At 42.7% G+C, this 25,444-nt stretch overlaps 1 protein-coding gene across 1 annotated transcript in view; it reads left to right on the forward strand.

Annotated features, from left to right (window-relative positions):
• Positions 1–25,444, forward strand: part of PRMT5 (protein arginine methyltransferase 5) — a 1,996,504-nt gene that overhangs the window by 1,392,533 nt on the left and 578,527 nt on the right. The gene's annotated exons all lie outside the window — the stretch shown is intronic.

Consider the following 25,444-nt stretch of genomic DNA (forward strand, 5'->3'; position numbering starts at 1 on the left):
GGATATGTACCATCTTTCTATGTGTCACTTTTTGATGTTATAAAGGATGTAAACATTTTTGTAGAACTTTGAACTTAAAATATTTCTTTGCTCACAGGGAAGATGTTATACATAATATGGAAGGTGAGTCATTTCATTTTAAAAAATCTGGATTTCAACAACCTTATCATAGCACAGTAAAAACGTTTGAACAGTTGATTACACATGATTTACAGGTGAACCAGGCTCAGATATTTCGCCCATTTTCAGGTAATCTTACTTTTGATGAGAGAAAGCCCTTAGCTCTTTAATACACAATAAGAGCTTAGTTATTGTTGGAGCTGATAAAGAAGGGGCTGTAGTTATATGGGACAAAACAGCTTATGAACAAGAGGCAGACAGGTGTTGGATCCTATTTCCTACTATTCTTTACCTATGGACCCCACCACGGGTTTTAAACAAGAGGTAGATTTTTTTTGATGAGGACCAGAGAACAGGGTATTTTATCAGCAACACTGTTGTCACAATTGACGGTGGAGCAACCAGTTTTCCAGTAATTTTATTTGGTCCCCAAAATCCATAAATCCCTATGCAATCCCCCGGGACACCTGATTGCGGCAGGAAGGGTATCATTGACTGAACCCCTGTCTGAATATTTAGAGTTCAAGCTGAAACCTCTCCTTTCCTTGGTGAGGTCTAGGATCAAGGACACCAAACAATTTTTACAGTTGATGGACAATTTACAGGTTCCTGTTGAGGCATATCTAGGGACACTGGTGGTGCAATCCCCATATACTAGCATCCCCCATGAAGGGAGTATTAGGGCTGTTCATTATTGGATGCAACAGTCAGGTACTTTTAGGGAACAAGAAATGGAATTTCTGTTGTCCATGTTGCAATTGGTGTTGGAACATAATGCTTTTTATGTTTAACAATCAATGGTATCTACAGATGAGGGGAATGGCTATGGGGGCTACTTTTGCCCTTATTTGTGCCAATCTCTTCATGGGCTATTTTGAGGCTCAGTGTATTTATACTTGTGATCATAATTTTACATCTCTGCTTATAATGTGGCGTAGATACCTGGATGATTGTTGGGTGGTATGGCAGGAAAAGGCGGCTGACTGGTATGATTTTGTGAGATATTTGAGCAATAACCAATATGGTATCAATTTCAGTGGGAAAATAGATTTATTTACCACTGATTTTTTGGATGTAAATATAACTAAGGCTATTGATGGGACTATGATCACCAGTCTCTATAGAAAGCCTTTTTCCAAGAATTCTATATTACATGCCAGCAGCTGTCACCCCTGTCATACCATCAACAAAATACCTAAAGCCCAGTTCCAGAGGGTAAGGAGAATATGTTCTGGTGATGCAGAATGTGAGAAACAGGCTCAGGGTTTAAAATCACGGTTTTTGAACAGGGGATACACCAAGTCTGTGTAGATACGGCCTATTTACAGTCCAAAATTAGTAGTAGAACCAGTTTGTTACAAGATTCCCAAAGGTCATGCAGTTCCAATAAGGGAAAATTGAGATTCATAACTACCTGTGGTAGTAATACTTTTAAGATCAAAGCAACTATTTCAAAATGTTGGCATGTGTTACATTCAGACTTATTTTCTTCTGCATTGATTGATAAGGGTAAATCCCTGGGACAACATTTTTCTTCCTTTAAGAAAGGCAATTATCCATCTACGGGATTACCGCAGACTTAAGTGGGAAGCACATATTGTGGTTATTGTAAATACTGTAAACTGATTGCCAAAACACAATCTTTTACCTCTGTAAATACTAGGAAAGTTTATGATATTCGATATTTAATCAAATGTACTACTGCATGGGTTATATATATGGCAATATGCCAATGTGGAGCTTTTGATATAGCACAAACCTCTTGTACTTTAAAACAGAGGATAGCTTTGCATATCAGTGATATAAAATGTAAATGTATCCAAAGTGCCCTATATAAGCACACACTAGGGCATAGTATGGCCCATTTTGTGCTTGTAGGAATAGACATGGTAAAGGCACAAGCCATGAATGAGACTGTTAGACATAAAATATTGTCAAACAAAGAACATAGATGGTTAATTAATTTAGGTGCCCTTTTTATACCAGGGCACAATGATAAATGGCAAGGGATACTACCTTTATTAACAATATAGCTATCTTTATGAATAAATGCATTGATCAGTGTTTTAATATTAGATGAATAAGCTGTATTTCTATTAGTAATTTTGTAATATTTAGTGGTAATATTTTGAATATTTGGTGTGTGTCATTTTTGGGATATAAGGGATTTTGTGTTTTGGGGGTTTTGACATGTTTTTAAACATTGCATATTGGTTGATTAAAAGAAGGATTGGTATGAGGGGGTACAAATGTGTAATGTATCTTTAAATGCTGCTACATAAACAACGGCTCGTTGCCCATTAAGACGCACACTGATGACGCCATGCGGCAAAACCGGTTTGTGCTGCAAGCCGTGCTTTGATTAAACTTCATTTGCTACATTTGCTGTCCTGTTTTCTCTGTGCTGGAGTACTTTTTGGTGGTGTATATATATATATTTATATATATATATATATATATATATATCTATATATATATATATATATATATATATATATATATCACGTTATTGAAATTTTACATCGAATCAGTAAAGGTCGAACTTTATTGATCGAAGTAGTAAAATTTCGAATAACGTAAAAAAAAAAAAAAAAAATCAATAAAAAAACTAACTAGCGTAGGCAGGGAGGCAAGCCCCCCCACACCCCGCCTACTTAAATATACCAACTCTGAGACCGCATACATTGAAGTAAATGGAAATCTACCCCTTACGGAGATTTTCGTTTACCTGTGCGGTCTTCTGGACTTTCGACATCGTCGTGCAGACAATATCTTCGATATTATCAGCTCATGACAATGTGAACTAGACCCATATGTGTGTGCGCGTCTATATATAGATATATATCTATATATAGGCGCGCGCACACAGATATATATATATATATATATATATATATGTGTGTGTGTATGTGTGTGTGTGTGTGTATGTAGATAGATATATATATATATATCTATAATGTATATATGTATGTATGTATGGGTCCACTTTTAAAATCCCGAAATACCATACCCTCGAGTTTTGAGATACCGAACCGAAAGCTAAAAATAGTTTTATGTATATATGTGTGTGTGTGTGTGTGTGTGTGTGTGTATTCATATATATATATATATATATATATATATAGATATAGATATATATATATATATATATATATATATATATAGATATATATATAGATATATATATATATATATATATATATATATGTGTGTACATGCACATTTTTTTCCTGTTGACCATCTGGCTTTTTGCCACAATTTCTTTATTTCTTTCACAAGTGGGCAAGCACCAGTCACTGCACAACCATCAGCAGTCAGATGAGTTTTTGGTCACGACCTGCTATTACTGTGTGCATATTTGCAAAGTTTCAAGGGGAAAGCAGCACAATGAGGCCATGCACAGTGTTAATGGGTAGGGCCACAGTTGGACCATGCAAAGGCTTATTACCCATTGTCCTAGCTTTCTTCACTGAAAACAGATTTCTGTGTCCATCTTTAGTCTCCCTTGGAGAAGTGTGCAGAAGCCTGTACCACACCATTAATCTTTCCCAAGACGACTCCTCCAGTGCCCAGTTTGCTGACTGAACCTAGGTCATCTGAGATATAATCAGGACTTAATTTCCTGTGCCATGGAGTTGGCACATCATGAACAATTAGAAGGGCTGTTGATCACCTAAAGAAAAACAGAAGCTAAGAGGAGACAGGTTTCCAGTGATTTCTGTTGTGTGCCAAGTCTTTCCCAAGAGTTCAGCAGAGTTACTAATGTAAGATTGTTAATATGTTGGTGATTTGCAAAAGCCCAGCCATCAGTTGTATACTCCTTGAATCTGGTTGGGCACCTTCTGTAGCTTCTCCCTATGCACCTATTTTCTGGTATTCCCTTATTTTACTAGCAGTGCTGCCATAACCTGTGCATTAAATGTCTTGTTAACCTGGGGGAAAAACAAAGGATGAGTAGTCTGCTCAGGCTGATATTCTTGCTGCTGTACCCAGTTGTGTGTTAATGCTTATTAATTTATAGGTGTAGATTTGTCCCAGTCATATCCAGCATATTTAAATATTTTCTGTATGTGCCAGAGTGTTTATTGACCAGACATATTGGAGCATTATTCTGTGATAGAAGACTTGTTTTCTGTTGGTTATTCATCAAGGTCTTGCATCCACCTTACAGAATGTCTGTTGCAGCAGAACATCTTACAGGTTGTCTTCTGTAATGTTCTTTGGCTGTATTTCTAATAGTACCCATGTCCACTCCTTGATGAGAACATGCACTCTGTCTTGTGCTGGTGCGACATGCAGGTCAGTGATGGATGTTGGTCTGTCTACAGAATTTTTCTGCACCATCATCATGTCTTCATGCTTCTTCAAAAGCATTGAATGCTGTGGTCCATTCCATCACAAGTGGTCTCTTTAGTCATTTCCCCTTTTCTTAAGTTATGAGCAGTGCTGGAATTTTCTTTTTTATGTTAACTTTATAGCATACATATGAAACAATTTTGGACAAGACCATTTCAAATATGTAGTTTAAATATAATGTATTTACATATACAGGTTTGTCAAGTAGTATTTCACACCTTGTAACCCCCACACACACACACACACACACACACACACACACACCTTAAAACAGCTTGGATGGCTCTTGTCATTCAAATGCTTAACTATGACAATACTATCTCTAGCTTTTACTTATCTTTAGTCTCTCCTGTGTTTATCCTAGCCCTTTGTCCCCAGCAATAAGCTGTGGAGAGTCACACACCCCAATACTCTGATGTGGCCAAGTAAGTTAACTATATTTCTGCAGTTCTTTGTGTATGTCACTCGGAAGCTTTAAGACATGATAGATAACTGATTTACTTACGCTTCTTGGTAAATTTGTTATACCTGCATAACTGAGTCATAGGGATAGTGTTATATTTAGATGTACAGAAGTGTGTGTGATGAAGGCTTCTGCCTATTTTCTTGCATTTCACAATAGGAGACAGTCTGCTAGATGTTCTTCATCTCACATTGCTGCAGTCATAACCTGTGGGTAGTCCGCTGTCCTCGGTCGGCCCGAATACCAAAGTATTAGGCTGGCGTCGGTCATGGGCGCTCAGATCTGACGTCAGTGCGTCCCGGTATTAAAGCGCATGACCGACGTCATATCCTCAGTCTTTTTTGCCGCATGGTCCGAAGCAGAAGCAGCGTTTGCAAGTGCCGTTCGGCGTTCTGAAATTTTCGTATTTCGAGTTTCAGACCAAAACCAAGTTGGGCTAAGTACCCCGTTGGGGAATATTTTTGTTTTTTCTTGCCTCAGTTAATTCTGGATGTCAGAAAAAGTGAATAATTGTATTTCTTGTGGGAAACAAATACCGCATAGGGATTACCACTCTCTCTGTATTCCTTGTTTGGGGCCTGAGCACGACGTAGTCGGGTGTCGCTTTTGTGCTAGGTTTAATAAGCGCACCATTAAACGTAGGTTAGATTGCGCTAGGCTTGTCTTTGGGAAGCGGTGTAATTACAATATGCCGTCGGATCCTCCGCCCGCTTCTGCTAAGAAGCGCAAGGATAAGTCGTTAAGGTCCAAGCAGGATGAGTCATCCGTTCCGGACGCCGGTTCTTTAGAAACTACGCTGGACTCTGTAGATCCAGCCGAGGTTTCAGCTGAGTCTCAGGGGGAGACATTAATTTTGCAAGATGTGGCCTCACAGGAGTCAGGTCAGGCTGAAGGGGCCTCTCAGGTTGCTGTACTCCCTTCTTTGCCTAAGGTGGTTAGGCCTTCTCCTTCAGTCTCTAAGGTACCTTCTAAGGGCAGGCCTGGTTTGCCCTCCTCAGGTGTCAGTCCTAGTTCTGCAGGCTCTGTGCCTAAAAACACATGCTTAAAATGGCAGAAGATTTAATTTCCTTAATCAGGGGTTCTATGCCCCCTCCAGATAAGAGGCCTAGGGTGGAGCCAGAAGTGGAAAGTTTGGAACAGGCTTCAGATTACTCAGAGTCTTGACTGAAGACACTCAGGATTTTCCTCCTTATTCAGATTCGGACGCAGAGGATTCCAGTCCTTCTGCTTCTCCTCCAGAGGATTTTTCCTTCTCAGAAACCTTGCATTCTATGAGGGAGCATTTTAAATGGGAAGGCCAGGATTTCTCGGATTCCGAAAGAGGCTTAGGGAATTTTGTTTTTGCCTCAACATCGGCCCTTAGCTATACCTCCTGTTTTGGATGTTGTTCAGGATGTTTTCTCTGAGGCTTCCCTTAATCCAGACTCTTTGCCTCCTGCGCCAGTTAAACCTGATAGGTATTACAGGGTGCCTGAGGCTCATAAATATCTGTATAAGAGCCCAAGGGCTGACCCAGAAACTATTAGTCAGGGACCTAAGGGTGTCAGGGCTTCTGTTGTAAAGAATCCAGTTCCTATGGATAAAGATTCTAGAGCTTTGGATAGGTGGGGTAAAAAAGTGTACACCTCTTCCACTCTAGCAATGAGGGCTTTGAATTGCCAGTTTCATATGTTGAAGTACCAGAATTTTCTCCTTACTCAATTAAAATCTAAGGTAGATGCTTTGGCAGAGGGCATAGAGTGTAAGGAATTACAGGAGTTGGTTCATGCCTCTGATCAGGTGGGTAAGCATTCCTTGCAGTGTGGTTTCGATGCTTTACAGGCTTCTTCCAGGGTGGCTGCCACTGGATCAGTTATTCGCAGGCACGCCTGGCTTAAGGATCAGAGTTTGTCAGAGCATGTTAAAGCTAGAATTTTGGATGCTTCTTTACAGTCTGAAGTTTTGTTTGGTCCTCCTGTGGAGTCTGTCTTAAAGAAAATTTTGCACACTTTGGATATTCACAGGCAGTTGCGTTATTATTTGAGCAGGACTAAAAGTTTCAGACAGTCTCAACAGTTATTTGTTTCTTTTGCTTTGAGCTCTCAGGGGAAACCTGTTTCTAAACAAACTATTTCTAAGTGGATTGGTCATTGTATTGCCTTTTGTTATTCTCATCATGGTAAGGAGATTCCGGCTGGAATCAGACCTCATTCCACTAGGGCTACTGCCACTTCTACTGCTTTTTTGAGGGGAGTAGCTACCAAAGATATTTTGGAAGCAGCTATTTGGAGTTCAGTGCACACTTTTTCTAAACATTACCATCTCCCTCTTTATTCCAAATCTAGGGCTGGGTTTGCCACTGCAGTCTTGCAGGGCTTATTAGCAGCCCCCAATGCTTTATGATTTGACCAATCTCCCTTTACTTTTGCTTTGGGATTCTACCCAGAGGTTATGACTGCAGCAATGTGAGATGAAGAACATAGTACAGTTTTGTACCTACCATAAATGTAGATGTTCGAAGATCCACATTGCTGCAGTCCAATTTACCCTCCCTCCTTCCCCTCTGTAGTTTGGAGTGTTTGTTTGTTTAGGTTGTAGATATTGTTTGTACATGGGTTTTGGAGGTTTTTTCTATTTTAGGCTGTGGCCTTTCTTTTTGGGCCTTCTGACATCTGGGGCAAGAAAAGACTGAGGATATGACGTCGGTCATGCGCTTTAATACCGGGACGCACTGACGTCAGATCTGAGCGCCCATGACCGACGCCAGCCTAATACTTTGGTATTCGGGCCGACCGAGGACAGCGGACTACCCACAGGTTATGACTGCAGCAATGTGGATCTTCGAACATCTACATTTATGGTAGGTACAAAACTGTACTTTTTATGCAATACTTTTGGAATGTAACTGTGGTACTGCACTGTGCCTTCAAGTAAACTGCTAAGTATTTGCTCAGGTTGAAACGATTGATGATAAACATTGCTTAAGTATTTTCTCTACTTGAACTAATTTCAGATGAAATTTTAAACTGAGGCCCAATCTGCTTGAAATGGTGGTAGCTCAGGTGGATGTAAAAGATCCCACAGCACCTATTGAAAACGAGAAATTCCCCAATGCCCTGGACAAATTTCCCCTGAAAGTATAAATACCACCTCTGGTCTCCTTTGAAAAGATACCACAAGCCTAGTAGGACTGACCCAGTCAACAAAGTATAAATAAATTAATAAATAAGTAAAAGTAAATAAAATTGAGTAAGTATCTGTCATACTTGAGGTGCACAGTTACATCCTAGGAATTTCAATGTCTGCTGTATGACTGTTAGTCTTATTTCTGGATTTGCTGTTTTCTATTCTATAACTCCTCTAACCGTATATTTCTTGCTTGCACCTTTTCTTTACAACTCCTAACAGTAACAATCCACATTTGTCTTTAAATTGTAAACTTTTGCTGGTCTCCCATCTTTTTTTTTTTTTTTTTTCATTGTAACAACTGTAACAACTGTGATGTTCATTGTGTTACACTGCTGCAGTCATTATTATCCTGCCGTCAGGCAGTTCCCCAGTCGGCCTGAGTTCCATAGTCTTGGTCCGGCGTCGATTGCTGTCTCCTCCTCCTTGACGTCAGTGCGACAGGGGTATACAAGATGCAGCCGACACCATTTTCTTCAGTATTTCTTGCTGCGCGGTGCCCAAAGCAAAAGCAGTTCGCAAGTACCGGTCGGCCGTCTCCTGAGATTTTCATTCCGAATCCAGAACCAAAGTCTTCTACAAAGCTAAGTACCCCATTGGGGAAACTTTTTCTTGCGTCAGACCGATGTCAGTAAAAGTTAATAACTGTATTTCTTGTGGAAAGCAAATACCTCATAAGGATTTCCATTCCTATTGTATCCCATGCCTAGGCCCTGACCACAATGTCACTGGTTGTCGGTTTTGTGCTAGGTTTAACAAGCGCACTGTTAAACGTCGGTTTGATTTTGCCCGACATTATTTTGGTAGAAAATTCAATTATACCATGCCGTCGGAACTTCCGACGACCGGAATACACAAAAAGCGCAAAAACAAGGATAGGCATCCGAGGCCCAAAACTGACTACGAAGCCTCTTCTAGGCCAGTCGCCGGTTTTTAGCGAGGTGCCTTGGCAGCCCCTGACGACCGCTTCTGTAGAACCTCAAGCTGCATCTGACTCCCACGTGGAGATGGCTGGGACTTCGGACACACAAGTTCTTCAGCCTACCGAGACTAACCTTTCAGAGGGATCCGGAGTAGCTGAGCAACCCACAGCTACAGAGGGTGTCTTCAGACCTACTCAGTTAAGCATTAAACACTCAGCTAAGTCTAAGCCTTCTTTAAAGTCAAAGAAACAAATACAGCATTCTCCAGGACAGGTTTCCATGCCTAAGAAACAAATGCTCAAAATGGCCGAAGACCTAATCACTCTGATCAGGGGGTCCCATCCCCCTCCTGATAAAAGGCCTAGACAGGATGCAGACTATGACTCATCCGACCAGGTGTCCATCTCTTCTGATTCATCCTCAGACCCTAGGATACTCTTTACCCCCTTATGAGGATTCTGATGCTGAGGAATCAGTTCCATCAGCCTCACGGCCTGAGGACTACTCCTTTGGGGAAACCCTACATACCATGAGGGAGCATTTCCACTGGGAAGGCCAGGATTATTCAGAATCCAAGAAAAGGCTCAGAGACTTAATTTTATTACCTCAACACAGACCCCTTGCTATTCCGCCAGTGTTAGATATTGTGGATGATGTGTATACTGAATCCAGCTTAAATCCTGATTCCTTACCTCCAGCCCCTGTTAAACCTGACAGATGCCCCAGAGTCCCTGACTCACATAAATTTCTCTATAAAAGCCCTGTAGCTGACCCTGAAACTATTACCCAAAGGAGTTAAGGCCTCATCAGCCAAGAATCCAGTTCCCTCTGACAGAGATTCCAGAGCATTAGACAGATGGGGAAAGAAAGTATATATGTCTGCAACTTTAGCAATGAGAGCCTTAAATTGCCAGTTTCACATGCTAAAATATCAGCAATTTTTACTGTCTCAGTTAAAACAAAAAATGCTTCCAGAATCAGATCCTCCTAATTTTAAAGAAATGCAGGATTTATTGCATGCAGCTTAACAAGTGGGAAAGCATACTTTGCAAAGTGGTTTTGATTCTCTAGAGGCCTCCTGCAGAGCAGCAGTTACAGGCTCTGTCATTAGAAGACATGCTTGGTTAAAAGAACATACGTTACCAGATCATGTTAAAGCAAAATTATTGGATGCACCTTTGCAGCAGGATGTGTTATTTGGAGTTAAGGCAGAAGAGGTATTAAAGAAAATGGAGGATAAAGCAAAATCTATGCAAACGGTGAAGGATTTCTTACAGGTTCAGCCTCCTAGATTTAGCAGAAACTGGCCAACTAAGAATTGGTCCTTTCCAATTACAGACAGACCTCAAAGGGGAAGATACAGACATCCAAGAGGTAGAGGTCAAACGCAAGGTACTTACAGGCCTCGACAATGAGTTGCATCAGGCCAGAAAGAAGGGGAAGACAGGCCCCAACCATATAAAAAACAGCTCCAATGACTTCCCACTACAGCTGCCAAACAAAACCTTCTTGGCAGCCCCCTTGGGAGGAAAACTGGCACTCTTCTACCACAATTGGCAAATGATCGCCAAAGACAAATGGGTTCTCAACATTGTATTTCAAGGTTACAGGTTTCACTTTAACACTCTGCCAAGGTTAAAAGGAATGCCAAACCTGCCACCAAATCAATGGGCAGAGGCTCAAAAACAAATTACAGCACTCATGGATATGAGAGCTATTCAAAAGGTACCATCACAGGAGCAAGGACAAGGATTTTACTCAAGACTCTTTCTGGTACCCAGAAAGGACAAAGCGTGGAGGCCCATTCTGGATCTTTCATCTCTAAACACTTACCTGGATGTTCCGAAATTCAAAATGTTGACATTACTGCAGCTTCTTCCCATGCTGGGCAAGAAAGCTTGGCTTGTGACTTTGGACCTCAGAGGCATACCTGCATGTTCCTATCAGACAAAACTGCAGAAGATACCTCAGATTCATAGCGGGTTTAATGCACTACCAATTCTCTGCACTGCCCTTTGGCTTATCTACTGCGCCCAGGGTCTTCACAAAGTGCCTGGCACCAGTAATTGCATTTTGCAGACAGAAAGGAATTCAAATTTATCCGTACCTGGACAACTGCCTGATTCAAGTAGAGAGCAGGGACATTCTTCTAAAGCATCTGGCATTTGTAAAAAAGTTAAGTTGCCTGGGGTACACAGTAAACAAAAAGAAATCAAAACTAGTGCCCTCACAAGAGATTATATTCCTGGGTGCCAGCTTGAACACAACGGCCCAGATGGCTTATCTCATTCCAGACAAACAAGGACAACTGACTCAATACTTTAAATTGATGGCAACAAAGACCCAACTCCCTGCAAGAAAAATTCTGCAGGCCTTGGGTTACGTGGCATCTTGCATACTAATAATTCCATATGCCAGACTGCATATGAGGAAACTACAATGGTACTTAAAGAATGTATGGTTTCAACACTGTCAAAGTTTGGAAACAGTTATACCACTAATCCCTTGCCTTCAACAGGAGTTTCAGTGGTGGGGTCAAGCTTGTCACCTCAACAAGGGAAAGCCTTTTACACAACCCTCAGCCAGGCAAACACTGACAACAGATGCATCGGATTACGCCTGGGGAGCACACATGGCAGGCATATGTGTTCAGGGCACGTGGCCTGCAGAATAAAGGCATCTTCACATCAATCAAAGAGAGATTCTAGCTGTACAAAATGCGCTTATAGCTTTCAAGGATCTGCTGCATCCAGGACAACTACTACTAAAGACAGACAACACCACAGTTATGTGGTACATAAACAAGCAAGGGGGCACTCGCTCCTACCCCCTATGCAGACAAGCTATGACCTTGTGGAACACAGCTATAAACCTTCAAGTTCATCTGCAAGCACAATTCCTGCCAGGAGAGAAAAACACACTGGCAGACTTAAGCAGAAACATCATGGATCCCCACGAATGGGAGTTGAATCCACAAATATTCAGAATGATAACACAGAAATGGTGGAGCCCGGACATAGATCTGTTTGCATCCCCAATAAACTGCCAGCTACAAAAATTCTGCACAAGGAGTTACCATCCAAAAGCATGGAAAGTGGATGCCCTCTCATTCAGCTGGGAGAACCTACAAGTATACGCTTTCCCACCACTACCTCTTCTGCCAAAGGTACTCATAAAAGCCAGGCAGGAAGAGCCACAGATGATCCTGATTGCACCAGACTGGCCACACCAGCACTGGTACCCAATCTTAAGGAGCTTAGCACAAGAACCACCCTGGATTTTGCCTCAAATCCCACATCTGCTGACTCAGCACAACAAACAAATACTACACAGCCAGCTAAAGACATTAAACTTAGCTGCATGGAAGATTCCTTAGTCAAGCAAGCAATGCCTCTCTCCAAAGCTGTTATGGATGTCATTCTGGAGGCCAGAAGGCCTAGTACCAGGAAAACCTATTTGGATAAATGGAAGAGATTCTGTACCTGGAATCAAGCTCACAGCCTTGACCCTCTTTTCCCAAACATTCCTCAGATACTACAATCCTTAACTGAGATGCTGGACAAAGGACTCTCCTTCTCATCCATCAAGATCCATGCCTCTGCCATCTGTGCTCATTACAACACGGATCCACCAATTTTCTCTAATCCTCTGTTAAAACAGTACCTCAGAGGGGCTAAAAACATAAGACTGCCCCGTAGAGCACCTACTCCAACTTGGGACCTCAACTTTGTTTTGGAGAAGCTAACTTTACCTCCTTTTGAGCCAGCCAACACAGCAGAATTAAAATACATCTCTTGGAAAACTGCTCTGCTCCTGGCAATAACATCAGCAGGAAGAGTTTCAGAATTACAGGCACTAATGGCAGTGGAACCTTTGCTCATTTTCCAACAGGGCATGGTGTCTTTAAGAACTAACCCTACTTTTATGCCAAAGGGTGGTATCCAGTGTGGCTCTAAACCAAACTATTCACCTGCCAACTTTTTATCCTAAACCACAGAATAAAGGGGAGAGACTACTGCACTCTTTGGACATTCACAGGCAGTTACGCTTCTACTTGGACCAAACCAAAGCTTTCAGAAAATCTGAGCAATTATTGGTAGCATATGCTGCAGGAGCACAGGGAAAAGCCATTTCAAAACAGACTATTTCAAAATGGATAGGACATTGTATACGTTTCTGCTACACATACCATGGAAAACCTGTTCCTAGCAGCATTAGATCTTACTCCACCAGGGCAACAGCCACTTCAACTGCCTACCTCCAGGGAGTACCTACCAAGGATATTTTGGAAGCAGCAACTTGGAGTTCTGTACATACCTTCACCAAGCATTACCATCTGCCTCTATACTCTAAATCCAAATCTGGCTTCGCCACTGCAGTGCTGCAGGGCCTTATAGCCATCCCTAATGCCTTATAGAACCAGCCACCCTTCCTCAGCTTTGGGATTCTACCCAAGTGTAATGACTGCAGCAGTGTAACACAGTGTAACACGATATGTAGATGTTCGAGTGTATACACTGCTGCAGTCCAGGTTACCCTCCCTCCTTCCCCTCTTACTGGCTGGTACGTACCCAAGTCTTCTACCCTTACTACCTATGGGGAGTATTTGCTGGTAGTTATAAGTTGTTTTTTGCTTTTCTTATGTATGTTTTATTAGCAATTAGAATTGCCTACCTGTTTAGGGGCACCTGACATCTGGGGCAAGAAAAACTGAAGAAAATAGCGTCGGCTGCATCTTGTATACCCCTGTCGCACTGACGTCAGGGAGGAGGCGACAGCATCCGACGTCGGACCAAGACTTTGGAACTCAGGCCGACTGGGGAACCACCTGACGGCAGGATAACCCAAGTGTAATGACTGCAGCAGTGTATACACTCAACATCTACATTTATGGTAGGTACAAAACTGTACTTTCCCCTTTCACTCATGCAAACCTATTGCTTTTCATTATTGTTAACTTTACTTCAGTCTTTAATGAGCACAGTTCTTCTCTGCTTTGCTTTTGCCATGGAATAGGGGTTATGGCCAGCCTGGATTCCCTCACCCATTTGAGGAAACTGCCAAGTAAACTGCCTTCTGACTTACGAAAGTTGTGCCTCAGACTGCTATTTTGTCCCCACCCAAAGGTTACCACTCATCTCTAGTGCACAGCTACTTGCATTACCATTTGGAAAAGCAAGCATAGCATGTGACATCTCAGTTTGAATAGTAAAAAAAAAAAAAAAAAAACACAAACATCTATATTGCTCTGCAGAAGTTTATTACACACTTTTAATAACAAGATCTTGCTTATCAGATATGAGTGTTGCAGTGTGTTACTGCAAACTTGCAGTCATATCACATTTCATTTGCCCATTTTCATTTAAACTGGCCAGGATCACAGACCTGCTGGCTGTGCAGCTTCCCATCATTACTGCACATGTTCAAACTGCAGTATGCAGTCAGTTTTGCCCATTTCAACCCCCACCCCCAATTTCTCCGCCACCCTGCAGGTTTTCAACTTTATACATTCTGTTCTCTGCCCATTCTCCACCCTAACTCTCCTATTAAAGACCTACTGAAAAATACCAAAACACCACAAAATATAATCCTCTTTCCCACGCCACAGAATTACTCACTCATAATACATTTCAGATTACACCACCTTTCAACTTCTGCTTCCTCTTATATTTGCATTCTTCTGCATATTCCAGCTGTGATGCCCCTTTGACTTTCTCACTGCACGCCTACTTAATATTCATCTTCTCCTTAGGTGGTCTGTTTCCCACCCATCATACATAATCCATATATGTTTCATCATTATCTCTGTCAATCTGTCATTCTTTCCCACACTCTGCTTTGATCACTCAGTAACAAAATCTTTCCCACTTTCATTTCCAGTCTAAATTAGGAGGTGCAGCCATGGTGGTGCAGCAGTTAGAGTTGTCGCCTCACAGCAAGAGGTTCTCCTGTTCGATTCCCGGCTGGAACGCCTTCTGTGTGGAGTCTGCATGTCCTCCTTGTGGTTGAGTGACGTTAAAGACATGCAGGTAGGTGCGAGTGTGAATAGATATGCCTTCTTTGAAGGTTGGGCATCTGGCTGGCAACTGGGCACTGTAAAAATCCACTGCCAGTCATTAGCGGACCGGACTTCCGCTGTGGTGACCCCTAACTGGGAAAAGCCAAAAGACATTACTATTAGGAGGTGCAGCATCCAGCGGGATAAAAGCACTCTCATTAAACTAAACAAACAACTCGGAGGACAAATAGTCTACCAAAGGCAAATTTGAGGTAAGTTTGGCCTCCCAGGCCAAGAACAACCACAAAGCATTCTTTAGCTATGTCTGCAGTCTCAAAGGCAATACACAATTGTGTGCAGAGCTCGTTGTAAATGGAGCCACCTATACTGAGCCAGAAGATGCAGCAAATCTCCTGGCTTACAAATTCAGCTCCAACTTTACCCTTCTCTCCCCCTCAACCTTCCCTCAGGAAATATCATCAAATATAACTCCCCCTACTGTCACTAGGAAACAGGTCCTTAATGCTCTCTCTAAGACCAAGAACACTACATCAATGGGCCCAGACAATATCCCAGGATGCCTTCTAAATAACATGAAACATGACCTATCAGTGCCTCTGGAATTACTATTTAACTGTAACCTCCAAGCAGCCTTCATGCCTCATGAATGGAGAAAGGCAATCCCTTTGCACAAAGGTGGGCCATCTACAGACCCAGGAAGCTACAGACCCATACTTCTTACTAGTCTTGCATGTAAAGCTGTGGAAAGAATTATCATGGAGATGATCAGCAGAGATGTAGTAAACCTTCAGACTCTGGACCCAAGCCAGTTTGGTTTTGTCAAGGGCAGATCATGCCTACTCAGCCTGGTGGACTTCTTTGAGAAGGTCACCAAAGCAGTGGATGAGGGCAAAATCGTTCACACTACCTACCTTGACCTGGACAAGGTATTTGACACAATACGCCACTTGGGCACTGTTGACAGACTCGAGGTTGGGTACAAGCCCATATGTCACCCAGTGGATAGCCAATGGCTTAAAGACAGGACCCAAGAAGTTAGAATTTGGGAGTCCATCTCTACAAAGAGGCCAGTCACAAGTGGAGTTCCTCCGGGATCAGTCCTTGGACTGCTTTTTTTTGGCATTTACTTCTCAGTCGAGACCAATGTCAGTGGACTCTGGCTGACTAAATCTGCAGATGATTACAAATTAGGAGCTGTCGTTGAATCTCAGATTGACACAAATGTTCTCCAGGAGGAGCTGACACAGACAAACAACTGGTGGCAGAGCCATGGACTAAAACTAAATGCCAAGAAGTGCATACTAGTATCCTTTGGGAAGTCATCCATTCCTGATAACTATCATATTGACAGCACACCCCTTAGAGTTGACCCAGTAGTCAGGGACTTGGGGATACACCGTAATCTAGCCATTCACCGTCATGTGTCTACAGTGGTGAGGAAATCATTCTGTGTTGCGCAACTTATAAACAAAGGTATGCCATGCAAGTCCAAGGAAGTATTTGTTCCACTGTATTCGACATTCATCAGATCTCTCATTGAGTACAGTGCCCCTTTGGTATGTACCTAACCAGGCATATCCAACAATTAGAATGTTCACAGAGGTTCCTCACTAAAAATACAGGGCGCAAGTAAAATGGCCTTTACAGACCTCCTCAAGGCTCTATTCCTGTATTCCCTCTCATACAGGCTTTTGAGGGGAGATCTATGGCTGGCATGCAAGCCCTAGTAATAAGAGAGGATGGGGCTGTCTGCTGCTATATAAAAGCCATCTTAATTTCACTGCCCTTGTCAGATCCAACACTGCAACAGAACTACATTCCAACTGGGGCCTCCTAAAATTCAACACCAAGAAAAACAAACCCTTAGTTATTGCAGCAGCATATCTACCCCCTCTTTCATCTCTTTCTGAATTTAAATTCGTAATAATTGAAATAGTCTTGCCTGGCAACTTCAGTAAGAAAGAGCTCTGGGATGAAAACAACTGATTATTCTTGATGATTTCCGTATTGACTTCTTAGGTCCCCTCTTACATGACATTTCTGAATTTTTATCTAGTAAGGATCTCTTAGAGCTAATCACAGAACCCACCTACCCAAATCTGCATTCTAACAACTCCTTTACTCTTGACTTACTAATCACTAATGAACCATGAACAGAGCTGATCGCAGAACCCACCCACCCCAATTTGCATTCTAACAACTCCTCTACTGTTGACCTACCAATCAGTAATTAACCATGAACTCTCTTTCAAATATTTCCATTCTTCTCCTGAATGATCACTCACCAGTCATTTTCAGATCAGCAGTTTGCCACTAAAATCTCCATTTCTAACTGATCTCCTTCAGACCCCAGCCCTCACAAAGAATCGCCAAGTTGAAAAGCCATCTGACAACATTTAACTGGACCTACCATACTGAATATCCATGACCCTAAAGTATCCAACTACCACCATAACCCAAATACATCTCCAAATCTAGGACAAATTCTTCTCTTTGATAAAACACATTTTTAAACCGGAATGAACACTATGTTGCATCAGAGATTAAATCTCTTTGCAAATTAAGGGTTGAAGCCTGTCAGTCACGAAAAAACAATCCAGCCCCTGGCAATCGTACTACTTTACTGAACTTAGCTAAACAATCCATATGGAAACACAAAGCAAACCATCTCAAAGCCATCCAGAATTCTCTGTCTAAAATCCCAAACATTTCTGGCATGAGGTCAGTCTGCTCAGTGAACTCAAATTCTCTGACAACAAATATTGTCTAAATCTAATAGAGTAAGGAAGGAAGACTCATATGCTCTGACTTTGTCACAGAGGTTAGCCTTCCCTCAGAATATATCATCAGCATTTCCTCTCCTCCCTCCCAAACCCCCTCCTTTCATCCTCTGTTCTATTAAAAAAAAAAAAAAAAACTCATATGCTCCGGCTTTTTCACAGAGGTTAGCCTTCCCTTAGAATATATCAGCATTTCCTCTCCTCCCTCCCAAACCTCCTCCTTTCATCCTCTGTTCTATTTTAAAAAAAAAAATATATATATATATATATATATATATATATATATATATATACATATATATATATATATATATATATATATATATCTATGTCATGTAAACAAATGAGTAACCTACTTGAAGATGTGCCCACAGACTCTCCCCAAGTTCAGACATCTGTCTCTGGTTTATTTACCACACTAGTGAATTTTTAACCCAGTCTCCTCTTCACAACTTTAACCTTTGCCTGATGCAAAATATAATGCCATACATGTGGAAAACAGCACTTATTACCATCTGCCCAAGCAACCTAAACCCCAAAACCCCTTACACTTGCATCCTGTTTCCATCCTACTGACTCTTGGTGCTGTGCTAGAAAAATTAGTCTGTATACAACTCTCAAGCTGCATTCAACAGTACCACCTCATTACCCTAAAACAGCATGGATTCTGGACAGGTCGAAGTACAATTGATGCCAGTTTGGTACTAAACTCACAATTTTTTTGCAATATTTGTTGACCTCAGAAAGGTATTTGACCTTATCGGCAATCAGCTCCTTCGGTCTCTTCAGAACAGTGGCAGTAGTAACACATCCATCAGCTCGTTCCAAGACTTGTCAAACAGAATGTCCTATTACCATGTTGCAGTATTCTGCATATGAGTTTACCCTTCAGTCTCACGTACGTATGGCCAGTATCCAAAAGCTTTCAGTCCCTCTGTGGTGTGGGAGACGTCTGACATAGGCGAGATTTTGTGGGCCATAAAGGTGACGTTGGCACGCACCAGCCCTCAGAACGTTTTAGCCGCTAGTCGTACGCCGTGTTTCTGCTACCGCTGACGTCGGATTTGTTTATCAGATAAGTACCCTGTTGGGGACCTTTTCAGTCCTTCTCAAATTTAGTATTGCTTATTCATGTCATCCAGAAAGGGTAAATGTCAGTGTGGCCGCCAAATCCCTCATAAGGACACCCACTATAAGTACTTTTTCTGTTTGGGACAGTCACATGACTAAAAGGCCTGCCCTATTTGAAGGCGTTTGTGCCTAAAGCATTACGTAATCACTTGCATGTGCTTAATCTTTATCTTGAAAACCAACATCTGAAGCAGCTTATGTTATGGATGGAAGGCTCCTCAGATATCTACGCAGAACCGCCAGAAAAGAAGGCCAGGACCTTATGGCCTTCGTCTACTGCTGAACCTTTTCCTGCAGATCCCCAACCTGTGGCCAACATGGGCCTGGTTCCTGGATCTGGACTCTTGGTACGCCACTTTGGAGTTCTTGGGTACCTCTCAGGATGCCACACTATCCTTAGGCGGGAGTATATCCACAGAGGCTGTTCCGGTGCTGGTCTCTGCCGGGGGGGGGGGGGGGGCTGCATTTTCTGATGAACCGTCTGAGCTGCACGAGCCCTTGCAATCCTCTGGTTTCTAGACAGAAGTCCACAGGCCCTCTTAAAAGAAGAGAAAAGCTGAAACACATTTCTCCCTCTACAGAAAGCACGCCTGATTGGCAGGCTTTCAGTCAAAGCCTTTTCAGTGCCTTTGTGGCACTGAGGCCTATCAAAACTGTTACTGGTTCCGCCTCTCCTGAGCCCAAGGCCTCAGCCTGCTGACACAATGATTAGGGAAGAGGAAGTTCTTTCAGATTCCTCTGAGGAATCTCTTTCTTACAACTCACAACTAACCTCCCCCTTGGGATACGGATCCCCAGAGGAAGAATCAGTGGAACCTGACTCCCCAGCTGAAGACTTGACTTTTAGTGAGACAATAAGCAGGATGAAGGATCACTTTAAATGGGAATCCTCAGAAATGACTGAGGTACAAAAGAGGTACTACAACCTCATTCAAATGGAAACTCCCATCCCATCTGCTGATGTTCTTCGTGTTTCACTGTTGCAGTCATTACATTTGGGTAATCTGCTGGCAGGTTGCCCTCAGTCGGCCTGAATATCAGAGTCTTGGGTCCTGTGTCGGTTGCTGTCTCCTCTTCCATGACGTCAGGTCGTCAGGGGTATAAAACAGGCAGCCAACGCCATTTTCTTTAGTCTTTCTTGCCGCTCGGTGCCCGAAGCAGAAGCAATTCGCAAGTGCCGGTCGGCCGACTCCTGAAATTTTCGAATTCGAGTTTCACAACCAATGTCTTCAATTAAAGCTAAGTACCCCGTTGGGGAAACTTTTTCTTGCTCCATACTGATGTCAGTAAAAGTTAATAGCATTACTTGTGGGAAGCAAATACCTCATAAGGATTTCCACTTGTACTGTATTCCTTGCCTAGGCCCAGATAATAACGTGCCTTGCTTTTGTGCTAGATTTAACCAACGCAGTATTAAGCGTCGGTATATCTTTGCTTCAGAATATTTTGGAAACAGATTTAACTACCCTGAAATGTCGGATAGCAATCCGACTACCGGAGTTCACAAAAAACGCAAAGAAAAGGACAGAGACAGACTGTCAAGGTCCAAAACTGATCACTAAGCTTCCCCTAAGCCAGTCGCCGGTTTTCCAGTACTCAGTGAGGCGCTTTCGCAGCCCCTGATACCTGCTACTTGCGAGTCGCAGGCCTCTACCGAGACCCATGTGGAGTCCGGCACTCCGCGAGATTCTCAAAGTATTGTACCCGCTGATGGCGCTCCCTTGGATGGATCTGGATCTGCTGAGCAGGCACCAGCTTCTGAGGGTGTCTTCAGGCCTCAGCATTTCTATATAAAACCGACGCTAGCTTCAAAGATTAAAGCAACTTCTAAGGCTAAAAACCAACGCATGAGCCACGTGCTCAGGCCTCTATGCCCAAAAAACAGATGATCAAAAAGGGTTAAAGACCTAATTACCTTGATCAGGGGTTCCCAACCCCCCCCCCCGATAAGATGCCTAGGCAAGACACTGATTATGAATCTTCAGATCAGGTTTCTTTTTCTTCTGATCAGGAATTTTGTCTACCACCCTATGAGGATTTGCATGCAGAGGAATCCATCCCATCTGCATCTCCTCCTGAAGATTATTCATTTGGAGAAACCTTGCATACTTTGAGGGAGCATTTTCATTGGGAGAGTCAAGATTTCTCAGAATCAAAAAAGAGGCTTAGGGATTTCCTTCTTCTCCCTCAGCATGGGCATTTAGCCATTCCTCCTGTATTAGACATTGTTGATGATGTGTTTTCGGAATCAAGCATGACTCCACACTCCTTACCTCCGGCTCCTAGCAAGCCAGACCGATATTACAGGGTTCCTGATTCACACAAATTTTTATTTAAAATCCCTGCTGCTGACCCTGAAACTGTCTCGCAGGGTCCCAAAGGTGTAAAGACCTCAACAGCTAAAAATCCTACACCCTCTGATATAGATTCCAGGGCGCTGGATAGATGGGGAAAGAAGGTTTATACGTCTGCAACCTTGGCAATTAGGGCCTTAAACTGCCAGTTTCATATGTTTAAATATCAACAGCATGTTATGGGGTCTTTACAAAGTGCTTGGCACCAGTAATTGCATTTTGCAGATAAAGAAGTATACAAATCTGTCCTTACTTGGACAATTGTCTCATTCAAGCAGAAAACAAGGACGTTCTTCTTCAGCATCTGGCCTTTGTGAAAAGGCTTCTAACATGCCTAGGATACACAATAAACAAAAATAAATCACAACTGGTACCCTCTCAAAAGATAACATTCCTGGGTGCAAGCTTGAATACAACTGCCCATATGGCTTTCCTTATGCCAGACAAACAAAGGCAACTGACTACTTCGAACAGATGGCAACAAAAACCCAGTTATCTGCAAGACAAATTCTGCAGGCTTTGGGGTTCATGGCATCCTGCATTCTACTGATTCCATATGCAAGACTGCATATGAGGAAACTACAGTGGTACCTAAAAAGTTTATGGAGTCAACATTATCACAGTTTGGAAACAATGATTCCTCTCATTCCCTGCCTACAACAGGAGTTTCTTTGGTGGGCAGAGGTATGTCACCAGAACATGGGACAGTCTTTCAGTGTACCCCCTGCCAGCCAAACCCTAACTACAGACACATCAGACTATGCATGGGGGGGACCCACCTGGCGTTCAGGGCATATATGGAGCCCAAAACAAATGCATCTGTATATCAACCAGAAAGAGATGTTAGCTGTTCAGAATGCCCTGTCAGCCTTCAAGGACTTCATCCAGGACAACTACTGATAAAGACGGACAACACCACGGTTATGTGGTACATAAACAAGCAGGGGGGGGGCACACACTCCTACACCCTTTGCAGACTAGCCATGGCATTGTGGGACACAGCCTTGACTTATCAAGTACATCTTCAAGCTCAATTCCTGCCAAGAAAACAAAATACTCTGGCAGACGACCTAAGCAGAAACCTTATGGACCAGCATGAGTGGAAACTGGATCCACAAGTCTTCAGCATGATAACAAAGAAATGGGGGAGCCCGGACATAGATATATTTGCCTCTCCCCAGAATTATCAACTGGACAAATTCTGCACAAGGACTTCTCACAGACAAGCATGGAAAGTGGATGCCCTATCCTTCAATTGGAAAAACCTATCGGTTTACACCTTTCCCTCCTCCGCCTCTTCTTCCCAAGGTCCTACTAAAGGTCAGACAAAAAAACCCAAAAATGATTCTAATTGCTGCGGACTGGCCCCGCCAACACTGGTATCCAATCCTAAGGAATATGTCTCAACTCCCTCCTTGGTACTTGCCTCAAATACCTCATTTGCTGTCTCAGCAAAACAATCAGATCCTGCACAATCAGCTCCAAACTCTGAATATGGCAGCATGGCTGATCATGTAGTTATTCAAACAATACCTCTCAGTAAATCTGTGATGGATGTCAATTTGGAAGCCAGAAGGCCTAGTACTAGAAAATCTTATGCTGATACACGGAAGAGATTCTGTGCTTGGAACCCAAGCACAAGGAACTGAAAGCCAAATATTCCTCAAATTTTAGAATACTTGACTGAGTTGCTTGACAAAGGCCTATCTTTTTAATCAATAAAAATCCATGACTGCCATCTCGGCTCATTACAACACAGAGCCACTGATCTTTTCTCATCCTTTGCTAAAACAGTATCTTAGAAGGGGCCAAAAAATTAAGGCCTCCCAGAAGATCACCAATTCCTGCACGGAACCTCAATTTTGTGATGGAAAAGCTCACCCTGCCTCCATTTGAACCAGCTGCTACTGCAGATGTAAAGTTTTTATCATGGAAAATAGCTTTACTTCTGACAATCACTTCAGCAAGAAGGGTTTCAGAGCTACAGTCCCTCATGGCTGTGGAGCCTTTTATTATATTTTACCCAGACACGATGTCCATCAGGACCAGTCCTTCTTTTATGCCTAAGGTGGTATCCAGTGTGGCTCTTAACCAAACTATTCACCTGCCACTTTTTATCCAAATCCGCAGAACAAGGGGGAGCGGATTCTGCATTCCTTGGACGTGCACAGACAGCTAAGATTCTACTTAAACAGGACCAAATCTCTAAGAAAAACTGAGCAGTTACTGGTGGCATTTGTTGCAGGATCAGAGGGAAAGGCTATTTCAAAGCAGACTATTTCAAACTGGATAAGCCACTGCGTTCGTTTTTGCTATTTGCATTATGGTAAACTGGTGCCCAAGGGCATTAGGCCTCATTCCACCAGGGCTGCATCTACATCAGCAGCTTTTCTCAGAGGGGTACCGACCAAAGACATTCTAGAAGCTGCTAGTTGGAGTTCTGTCCATACTTTTACAAAGCATTATCATCTGCCTCTCTTCTCTAAGTCCAGGGCAGGCTTTGCCACTGCAGTTCTGCAGGGCCTTATAGCCACCCCAATGCTATTTAGCTCCAGCCACCCATCTATAGCTTTGGGATTCTATCCAAATGTAATGACTGCAACAGTGAAACACGAAGAACATAGTACAGTTGTGTACGCTTACCATAAATGTAGATGTTTGAGTGTATTCACTGCTGCAGTCCGGGTTACCCACCCACCATCCCTTTTTATTCTACAGCTTGTCTTCCCTTCACTATATTCTACAGCCTTTGTGGAGTATTTGCTTTTAGATGAAGGTAAAGTTTATGTTGTGACCATTGCATGTATTTATAGTTATATATTTTTAAACTGTTTAAAGTTGTTTTTGCACCTGCACTTTTAAAGCTTGCCCTGTTTGTTGCATTTACCTGTTGAGGCTGCACACTCAAGTGCGCTAGCCTGTGTTACATATTTATTGCATTTTCCTGCTGTTTGTTGCAAAAAAGAAAAAAAAACAAGAAAATACCCTTGTTTCCTGTCTTTCCTGACCTAGAGTAGTCCAAATACAGACTTTGCTGTATTCTGGACTTTTGGAAAGTTCCTGTGTTGCCCATTTCCTTTCTTGGATAAAGGGAGGCTTCTTTGTTCACCAGTGGCAGTGGGGAGCTTAGAGCAGCCTATCTATCCCTGGAGAAGTGTTCCCAGCAAAAGAATCTGGTAGTCTATTGGCTGTTTTGGGCCAATTTCTAGCTCTTTCAAGTCCCCCTGTATAAACCCGCTTTGGCGCGGCTTTGTGTGATTTTGCGCATAGCGCAGCATCAGGCAGCTCCGCTTAATTAGGTTTAAACCATTCTCGGCTCCACAAAGTCTGTTCTTCACTTTTTCCGTTAGAACTGATCTAGTTCTCATAATAAACACCCTATTCCTACTCTAAAGCCTGGCACTTGCTCACTAAAGCAATTATATAAGTCAGAACTAAAAAATTAAAACCACTACACCCTCACAAACTCCCCTTGAGTACCTTGTTCCCCATTGGCCCTTTTTTCAATTATTAAGGAATTCCCAATACTATTCTAGCATGTCCAAAGGTCAGTTGTCAATCTTCTCTCCGGTCCAGCTGGTGAATCTGGCAATCTTGAGGCAATGTTACAACTGCCTGGTGTACACAGACAACCCTCTCCTCCTCCCAACAAATTCCAACACATGTGAGAGATGCAACCGTATAGCCAAACTGAAGGCTAAGCTCTCTCAACTCAGTACCGGCGTAACCCGTCAGGAGGAGAAGGAAACCACACTCACTACAATTCCAGTCTCACATAGACCTACCACGACAGCAAACCAAACACATAAACACACAAAAACATACTCGGAGGCTCTAAATAAAAATCTGCCTAAGCAGCAGAGACCTGCAAAGCAGATACCCAAGCAACCGCTCCCCCAAAACAAAACACGTGCAACACATAGCTCAAAGCCAGTGTGCCGAACAGTCACAGCCCTTAAGGCTAAACAACACACCTGATACACTTGTAATAGGTGACTGTATCATCAGGCACACTGACGCCCCTCTCACAAGGCTGAACAAGGAGAAGGTCACGGTGAGCTGCCTGTCGGGCGCTAGGATCCGCCACATGACACAAGCACTCAGGTCACTCCAAGGCAAGTACAAATATGACT

This window comes from Protopterus annectens, chromosome 16.part0, assembly GCF_019279795.1.
Source record: "Protopterus annectens isolate FY-2018-M chromosome 16.part0, PAN1.0, whole genome shotgun sequence".
NCBI lineage: Eukaryota > Metazoa > Chordata > Ceratodontiformes > Protopteridae > Protopterus > Protopterus annectens.